Below are 9,602 nucleotides of genomic sequence, written 5' to 3'. Positions count from 1 at the left end.
AATGGAGAAAGGCCACTTAGCAAATGTTTCCTAATGTGTACCAAATACATGCACACATATGTATATTTGGATACAATTATCCCCTAATATATACCAAAGAGTCAACTAGGTTCAGAGGACAGAAAATAGAACAAGATCTATAAGGTCCCTGCTTTCATGGTACTTATATTCTGGTATGGTGCAAGGTTGTAAACATAAAAACAAATAATTACAGAGAATAAAATAATACATGATCTGCCTAATATTGGACAAAGAACATCTCATTATTGAATTTTCTATAAAATCAGTTAGGGAATGGTGGGGATTGAGGTAAGCCCCACCCAAAGCTGAACTGAGGGGGGAAGTGTGGTCCCTTAAAGTAAAATTAAGGGGTCTGTAATATGCTGAATTGCAAAACGGTCCCCAAGTTCCTGCCCCTGATATACACACACTCTGTAATTTTCTCCCCTTGAGTGTGGGCAGGGCCTGTGAAAATGATGTGACATCACTCTTGTGATTATGTTATATGACAAAGATGAAAGGATTTTTCAGATGTAAGTAAGGTCCCTAATCTGTTGATAATGAGTCACTCAAAAGGGAGAATATACGTGGTGGGCCTGACCTAATCAGGTGAGCACTTTTAAAAAGGAGCTAGGCCTTCCTTAAAGTCAGAGTCTCCAAAGAGCAGAGATGTTCTCTTCTGCCCTCGAAGAAACCAACCAGCAGGTTATAGACTGCCTACAGAGGGGGGAAACCACTAGGAGCCAGGGTCCTCTGTCCTACTCCAGCAAGGAAGTAAATTCTGCTAACAATCTAAATGAGTTTGGAAGAGAATCCCAAGCTTCAGATTAGCATACCGCCTAGTGGACACACATAACTGCAGCCTTATGAGCCCCTGAGCAAAAGATGTAGTTCAGACTGCTGACCCATGGAAACTGTGAGGTGATAAACATGTACTGCTTTAAGCTGCTAAATGTGAAGTAATTTCTTATGCAAAAAATAGAAAATGTAATCTGAAATATCAAACACATCCTCCAAGCCCCTCGCCTGTTGTAGGTGTTCTGGGTGGCTGCCAAAAGGAGCTGATATCTAAGCTGAGACATAAGATGAGAAACAGTTATCTAGGCAAAGAGGAGTATAAGTGTGCCAGGAAGAGAGAAGTCTCATCCTCACCTGAAATATCATAAAATGCTTTTTTAAAAAGCTGAGACTTACCACATTGGCGACAAAGGAAAAGAAAACCCCTCCCCCCACCATTACAGGTTCTTTGGCAGAACATCTGACTGAGAGTCTCCCAGAGCACATTTCCTTGACACCACCAGCTTTTAGGCTTTTTGCAGAGGGCCATGAAATAATTCATCACCAACAGAAATTTAAAAACAGTCCATTCCGTGAGGAGAGAAAAAAAAAATTTTCACCTGGCTTGGAGACCAAACAACTAGATGATTGAATTCCTTTCCTAAGGAAGAAACCAGCTGACACTTTAATTGAGAGAAGCAGTATTTGCTATTCACTTCTACCCCTAAAGAAGAAAAAAGTTTCGGGGCGCCTGGGTGGCTCAGTTCGTTAAGCGACTGCCTTCAGCTCAGGTCATGATCCTGGAGTCCCGGGATCGAGTCCCACATCGGGCTCCCTGCTCGGCAGGGAGTCTGCTTCTCCCTCTGACCCTAACCCCTCTCATATGCTCTCTCTCATTCTCTCTCTCTCAAATAAATAAATAAAATCTTTAAAAAAAAAAAAAAAGAAGAAAAAAGTTTCGTTTTTACAGTTGATATATTATCCTCTGAGTGGGGAGACATTTCTTCACCTCACTTCATGTTGTGATTTAATTTCATTTCTCCTAAATTAATTAAATGATATCTACCTCCTCCCTCAGTGTGTAGTGAGGGGAGATTTTAGCTTGACCTCTTGATACCTAAGGTCAAAGGACCAGAATCTGGAAGTGGACTCTGTAGCTTTTTTTAAATATTTATTTATTTATTTTAGAGAGAGAGAGAGAGTGGGGGTGCGGAGGCAGAGGGAGAGAGAGAGAGAATCTTAAGCAGACTCCATGCTGAGCATGGAGCCACAGGTGGGACTTGATCTCATGACCCTGAGGTCATGACCTGAGCTGACACCAAGAGTTGGATGCTTAACCGACTGAGCCACCCAGGTGCCCCATTCTTTTGGTTTTGGTTTTTGGGTTTTTTTTACGAGAGAGAGAGGGTGGGGGGGGTCAGATGGAAAGGGAGAGAGAGAATCATAAGGAGGCTCCATGCCCAGTGTGGAGTCTGACTTGGGGCTTGATCCCACAACACTGAGACCACGACCTGAGCTGAAATCAAGAGTCAGATGCCTAACTGACTGAGCCACCCAGGTGCCCCTGTAGCTTATTTTTTTTATATATTTATTATTATTGAGGTATAGTTCACATACCATTAAATTTACCATTTTAATGTGTCCAAGTCAGTGGTGTTCAGTATATTTACTATGTCATATAACCATCACTACTGTCTAATTCTAGAACTTCTTACAACCCCACTGCCCCAAGAAAACCTGTACCAATTAGCAGTCAATCCTAATTCTTTTTTTAAAGATTTTATTTAATTATTTGAGAGAGAGAGACAGAGAGAGAGTGAGAGAGAGAGAGCACGAGTGGGGTGAGGGGCAGAGGGAGAAGCAGACTCCCTGCTGAGCAAGAAGCCCGGTGTGGGGCTGGATCCCAGGACCCTGAGATCATGACCTGAGCCAAAGGCAGACGCTTCACCGACTGAGCCACCCAGACGCCCCTCAATCCCAATTCTTAATCCCCCCTCCCTACTTTCTCTATTACCTGGCAACCATTATTAAGCTTTCTGTCTGTATGGATTTTCTTTTCTGGATATTTCATATAAATGGAATTAATATTATGCTTTTGTTTCTGACTTATTTCACTTAGCATAATGTTTTCAAGGTTCATCTATGCTGCAGCATGTATCAGTAGTTCACTCCTTATTATGGCTGAATGATATTCCATTCTGTAGATTCACCATTTTTGTTTATCCTTTCATCCATTGATGGACATCTGTGGTGTTTTCATTTTTGTTTGCTATCATGGGTAATGCTGCTATGAACATTTGTGAACATGTTTTTGCATGAAAATATATTTTCAGTTATCTTGGGTATATATCTGGGAGTTTCTTTGCTGGGTCATATTGTAATTGTATGTTTAACATTTTGATGAGCTGCCAAACTATTTTCCACATGGGCTGCACCGTTTTACATTCTCACCAGCAATGTATGAGGGTTCCAATTTCTCTTCATCTTGGCCAATACTTGTTATTTTCCAGTTTCTTTTTTTATTAACTGTCCTAGTAAGGTGTTTTCTTTGGCTTATCGGCCATTTCCATATCTTCTTCAGACCAATGTCCACTCAAATCCTTTGCCCAAGTCCTAATTGGGTAGTTTACCTTTTTGTTGATGAGTTATAGGAGTTTTTTATATATTCTGGCTATTAACCCCCTATCACATATATGATTTGCAAATATTTCTCCCATTTGTGGGTTGTCTTTTCACTCTCTTGCTAGTGTTCTTCAATGCACAGAAGTTTTTATTTATTTTTATTTTTTAAGATTTTATTTATTTATTTAAGGGAGAGAGAGAGCACAGCAGAGGGAGAAGCAGGCTCCCCACTGAGCAAGGAGCCCAATGTGGGACTCGATCCCAGGACCCTGGGGTCATGACCTGAGCCGAAGGCAGACGCTTAACCAATAGAGCCACCCAGGCATCCCTTCAATGCACAAAAGTTTTTCATTTTATCAAGTCTAATGTATCTAATTTTTCTTTTGTTGTCTGTGATTTTGGTGTCAAATTCAGGAAACCATTGCCAAATCCAAAGTCGTTCAGATTTACCCCTATGTTTACGTCTAAGAGTTTTATAATTTTAGCTCTTACATTTACGTTTTTGATCCTTTTTTTTTAATCAAGTAGGCTCAGCGCCTGGCTAGCTCAGTCAGTAGAGCATGAGACTCTTAATCAAGTAGGCTCTACGACCAACTCAGGGGCAATTCCTGAGATCAAGAATTGCATCTCTACCCACTGAGCCAGCCAGGTGCCCCAGTTTTTGGTCTATTTTTAATTAATTTTTGATTATAGTGTGAGGTAGGGGACCAAACCCATTCTCTTGCATAGGGATATCTAATTGTTCCTGTGTCATTTCTTTGTTTTAATGTGATTTTTATTTTATTTTATTATGTGATGTTAATCACCATACATTACATCATTAGTTTTTGATGTAGTGTTCCATGATTCATTGTTTGCATATAACACCCAGTGCTCCATTCAGTATTTGCCCTCTTTAATGCCCATCACCAGGCTAACCCATCCCCCCACCCCCCTCTCCTCTAGAACTCTCAGTTTGTTTCTTGAAAAGACTATTTCCTTCCCCATTGGATGATCTTCTTGATTACTATAGTTTTGTAGCAAGTTTTGAAATTGGGAAGTTTGAGTCTTCCAACTTTGCTCTTTTTTGGTGATCCTGGGTCCCTTGCATTTCCATGTGAATTTTAGGATCAGTTTGACTATAGCTTCTCTCTCTCTCTCTCTCTTTTTTTTTTTTTTTGGCTAGGTACAGTATACTTTATTGGTGGCACATGACAAGGTAGGGCTCCCCAAGCTCCTCCCCTTCTTTAGGAGGTCTGGGATAGAAACTGTGTAGAGGTTGGGAGATTCTCAGTGAATTGGGGGATGATGAGTTGGGGCAAGGACTCCCCAGCAGCTGAGGGCCTCTCTCTTCCTTTTACTCTCACTGGGGCTAGTGGTCCAGGGGACTCTTATTCCTTGGAGGCCACGTGGACCACAAGGTCCACCACCTGGTTACTGTAGCCAAATTCATTGTCATACCAGAAAATGAGCTTGACAAAGTGGTAATTGAGGGCAATGCCAGCCCCAGCATCGAAGGTGAAAGAGTGACTGTCACTTTTAAAGTCAGGGGACACAACCTGTTCCTCAGTCCAGGATGCGCTTGGGGGGGGGGGGCCTCTGATGCCTGCTTCACCACCTTCTCAATATCATCGATATCATCGCATTTGGCAGGTTTCTCCCAGTGGCAGGTCAGATCCATGACTGACATGTTGGGGATGGGGACAGAGAAGGCCATGCCAGTGAGCTTCCCTTCAGCTCAGGGATGACCTTGCTTATAATCTTGGCTGCGCCAGTAGGTCCCTGGATGATGTTCTGGGCAGCCCATCAGCCATCATGCCACAGCTTCCCAGAAGGGCCATCCATGGTATTCTGGGTGGCAGTGATGTCATGGACTGTGGTCATGAGTCCCTCCATGATGCTGAAGTTGTCATGGATGACCTTGGCAAGAGCAGCCAAACAGTTGGTAGTGCAGGAGGCATTGCTGACAATCTCGAGGGAATTGGCATATTTCTCATGGTTCACACCCATCACAAACATGGGGGTATCAGCAGAAGGGGCAGAGATATGACCCCCTTGACCTCACCCTTCAAGTGAGCCCCAGACTTCTCCATGGTGGTGAAGACTGTAGTGGACTCCAGAACATACTTAGCACCAGCCTCACCCCATTTGATGTTGGCGGGATCTCGCTTCTGGAAGATGGAGATGCGCTTTCCATTTCCTGTGCTCAGCCTTGACTGTGCCATTGAATTTGCTAAGGGTGGAATCATACTGGAACATGTAGACCATGTAGTTGAGGTCAATAAAGGGGTCATTGATGGTGACAATATCCACTTTGCCAGAGTTAAAAGCAGCCCTGGTGACCAGGTGCCCAGTACTGACAGATTCATGTACTCTGACCTTCACCATCTTGTCTCAGGGACGTGGTTGGGACTGCACCAGAAGATGTGGCTATCTGTCAAACGGGGAGGAGCAGAGAGCCTTGACTGCAGCTTCTTGAAGTAAACTGAACTTATAGCCACAACCCCCAGTTCCTTGTCGGCAGTGCTTTTCATTTTTGAGAAGGTAGAAGTGAGGGCTGGAGGAGACAACAGGGCTACCAGTTCCAGGCCCTCAGGACTTCAGTGGGTCTGGGCAGCAGAGTTCACAAAGGGAGCTACAAGGCTCTGATGCGGCACTTCTCAAGCTATCAGGACTCATGCAGTGATCTGGTTGCAAAACAGGTTCTGTTTTAGTAGTCTGGGGGCCTGACACTTTATTTCTTTTTTTTTTTTTTTTTTTAAGATTTTATTTATTTGAGAGAGAGAGAGAGGAAGAGAGAAGGGGGAGGAGCAGAGGGAGAGGGAGAGAGAGAATCTCCAGCAGCCTCCACGCTGAGCACAAAGCCTGACATGGGTTCCCATCCTAGGACCCTGAGATCATGACCTGAGTGGAAACCAAGCATCAGACGCCCAACTGACTGAGCTGCCCGGGTGCCCCTGAAAGTTTATTTCTAACTAGCTCCTAGGTGACACCAATGCTGCTGGTCCCTGAACCGCACTTTGAAAAACAAGGCACAGTTGCCCTTAGCTTCTGTCCAATAGTCCAAAGTAGGAAGCTGAGACATCACTTGGATCTATCATTCAGACTGTTCCTTATACAAAAAAAAGTGGGGGGGGGAGGAAGGACAAGAAAGCTAGGCCTCTTTGGGGGACAAAAGGGACTTAGCCAAGTCTACAGGACCAGGTAGAGGCAAACACTAGAAATTCTGGTTTCAGACTCGATTAAGTTTTCATTTCCCCAACGTGTGGCTGCCTCTGCTGTCAATCACCTTCCATTCTGCCCCAGAGCACCTGTCCTTCCTGAGTCTTGAGCCAATTTCTCCCTCTTTTGCAGCTTGTTTGTGGTGTATTTCCTTAAGATAAACATTAGAATTAAAAAGGAGCATTTGAATGTGTTGGGTGTTCACACAAGTTACTATCTGCATTTCCCTGCGACTATCTCTGGGCTCAGAATGAGGGGAGAGACCATACGTATGTATGCAAAGTAGTTAAATTACATCTTTTCCAAAACATACAAAATTATACATGCTATGTGAAGGCAGAACTCTAAATTTGTCCCCAAGATTCCCCACACCCTGGTGGTGTATTTACACTTCCAGTATAACCCAGAGATTGTGATGATAGATTTCATTCCTGTGAGTCAGTTTTGTTCTGTGAACAGTTGATTTTAACAAGGGTAAAATCTCTGAGTGGTCCTGATCTAATCACAGGAGCCCTTTAAATCTAAAGTTAGAGACAGAGAAGTCAGAGATTTGAAACAAGACAGATTTGATACACTATTGCTTGCTTAAAGATGGAGGAGTCCACTTAGCAAGGAAAATGAGATCTCAGTCCAACAAGGACAAGGAACGAACTTCTGCCGACAAGAACACAGCTGGACTTCTGACCTGCAGAGCTGTGAGCTAATAAACAGATATTGTTTTAAGCCTCTGGGTTTGTGATAATTTGATATATAGTGATAGAAATACTATGCTTTCTTGGTGACTGAACTGTGTTTCTATTTTGCCTCCACTGTCAGGAAACTCAGAGTCAAATTTGAGGCAGAAATGTTAAAAGTTTTAGCGGTTGTTACAGTCTCTACATCTATTTCCAATGTTTTTCTCTTAGTCATGGCTTCCTGCATTTTTGTGTATCTTGCCTGATTTTCCTATTCTTGATTATGTTTTACATTCACTTTTATGTAATCTTTTTTTAGTCTCATTATAAAAGCAATATGTGCTCATTGTGGAAAATGTGGAAAATACAGTTAGGCCCAGGAAGAAAAAAAAAATGAAGCATTAGAATTCTATCACTTCATCTGGAGAAAACAACTGTTAATGTTTTGATGTATTCTTTCCAGTCTTTTTCCCCATGCCCATATGTGTGTTTTTACATAATGAGATCATGCTGTATTATTGTTCATATTCTTATCGTAAGCTACCTCTAAACATTTGAGGAATAAACAAGATAGAAATGAACATGTATTCAGTGGTTTGAAGGTATTTTTTAAAAGATTTTATTTTTAAGTAACGTCCACCCCCAATGTGGGACTCAAACTTACAACCCTGAGATCAAGAGTTACGTGCTCTATCGCCTGAGCCAGCCAGGTGCCCCTGAAGGTCTTTTTTTTTTTTTTTTTTTTTTAACATTTGTTTGGTTAGGTAAGCAGATCTCACCTTTTTGTTTCTTTCTTTCTGTTCCTCCTGTGACACTTGGTGTTCACCTATGTCGACGGTCCCCAAGAACACGCCCGTGTGCAATGATTTAGTAGGATGACTCACGGGACTTAGCATATATTCTTACTCACAGCTATGACTTACTACAGTGAAAAGATACCAAGCAAGGGTTCTCTCCCAGTGAAGTCACAGAGGATGCATGTAATTCCTCCAGCTGAAATTGTGACAACACACAACATGTAAAGTACTGTCTACCAGGGAAGCTCATCAGAGACTCAGTATTCACAGTTTGTAACAGGCTAGTACTGTAGTCACCCTTTGCCTCGCATGTACAAGAATTCCAGACCCCCAGAAGGAAAGCAGATGTTCAGCCTCAACCATAGTGTTTGTACAAACAGTTAGGTCCAGCCAATGGACCTAAAAAAAAGACCTCAGTATTCACAGTTTGTAACAGGCTAGTACTGTAGTCACCCTTTGCCTCGCATGTACAAGAATTCCAGACCCCTAGAAGGAAAGCAGATGTTCAGCCTCAACCATAGTGTTTGTACAAACAGTTAGGTCCAGCCAATGGCAGATGCTGCAAGCAGCCCAAAGAGAGCAGTTTCAAGCCTGCTATGTTAAACTTTTCTTGCCCATCGCCTAAGTACCACATTCCCAAAGTCCTACTGCAGTTAGGTGTAATATTCAACGCCCTGGTTACATGTTCTCTCTCACATAGAGTATATCAGAAGGTGGGTGTCTTAGTTCCAGCTGCTGTAACCCATTACAGCAGAGTGGGCAGTTTAAGCAACACATGATTTCTCATGTTTCTGGAGGCTAGGAAGTCCAAGATCAAGGTGATGGCAGACCTAGTGTCTTGTAAAGGCCTACTTCTTGGTTTGCAGATGGCCATTTTCTTCTTGTATCCTCACATGGTGTAGAACATAGAGGAAGCAAGCTCTTCTCATAAGGGCACTGGTCCTATCATGAAGGCTCTATCCTCGTGACCTAATTACTTCCAGAAGGCCCCAGTTCCCAATATCATCATGTTGGAAGTTAGGAGTTAAACATATGAAATCTGAGGGGGAGACAAATATGCAGTCCATAACAATGGGTGAGAATCACCTCTATGTACATATTTTTAAAGTCAATCCTGAGCAAATGTCTATGAAAGCTATTATTAGGGTGGAGAAGGGCTGATTATGAAAGACCAATACCATGCCAATAAGTGATCCTTTGGTGTCCCTTCTAGAGAGTCTGGGTCTGGACGGCTACCTGTATTTCCCCAAGGTTTCTTTTTGCCTTGCCCAGCCCCACCAGACCCAAAATTCCTCAGCAGAGGCCAAGCGCAGAGCTTATGACGTGCTGGCTGGGTAGGATCAAGAGCCATCTCGCAGAGCCTTGCACAAAGAGGAGCAGGCCATCATCTCAGAGGCCCTGTTCCCTTTGACCCAGGCCCATGTTGGGTAGCTTTTTCTGAGGAGACAGAAGCCAAGGACTGCCTTCGTCTCTGCAGTTAGGTTTCTGTGATTTTGGTGGCTCCAAAAAATCAGTCTCTTGTATTGAAAAT

At 43.0% G+C, this 9,602-nt stretch overlaps 1 pseudogene; it reads right to left on the bottom strand.

Moving 5' to 3' along the window:
- Positions 1–4,769: 4,769 nt before the first annotated feature.
- LOC110575782 lies at positions 4,770–5,766 on the bottom strand (annotated as a pseudogene).
- Positions 5,767–9,602: the final 3,836 nt, after the last annotated feature.

The sequence above is a fragment of the Neomonachus schauinslandi genome, chromosome X (genome assembly GCF_002201575.2).
Source record: "Neomonachus schauinslandi chromosome X, ASM220157v2, whole genome shotgun sequence".
In the NCBI taxonomy this organism is placed as follows: Eukaryota; Metazoa; Chordata; class Mammalia; order Carnivora; family Phocidae; genus Neomonachus; species Neomonachus schauinslandi.
This window is presented reverse-complemented; position numbering and strand designations above follow the sequence as displayed.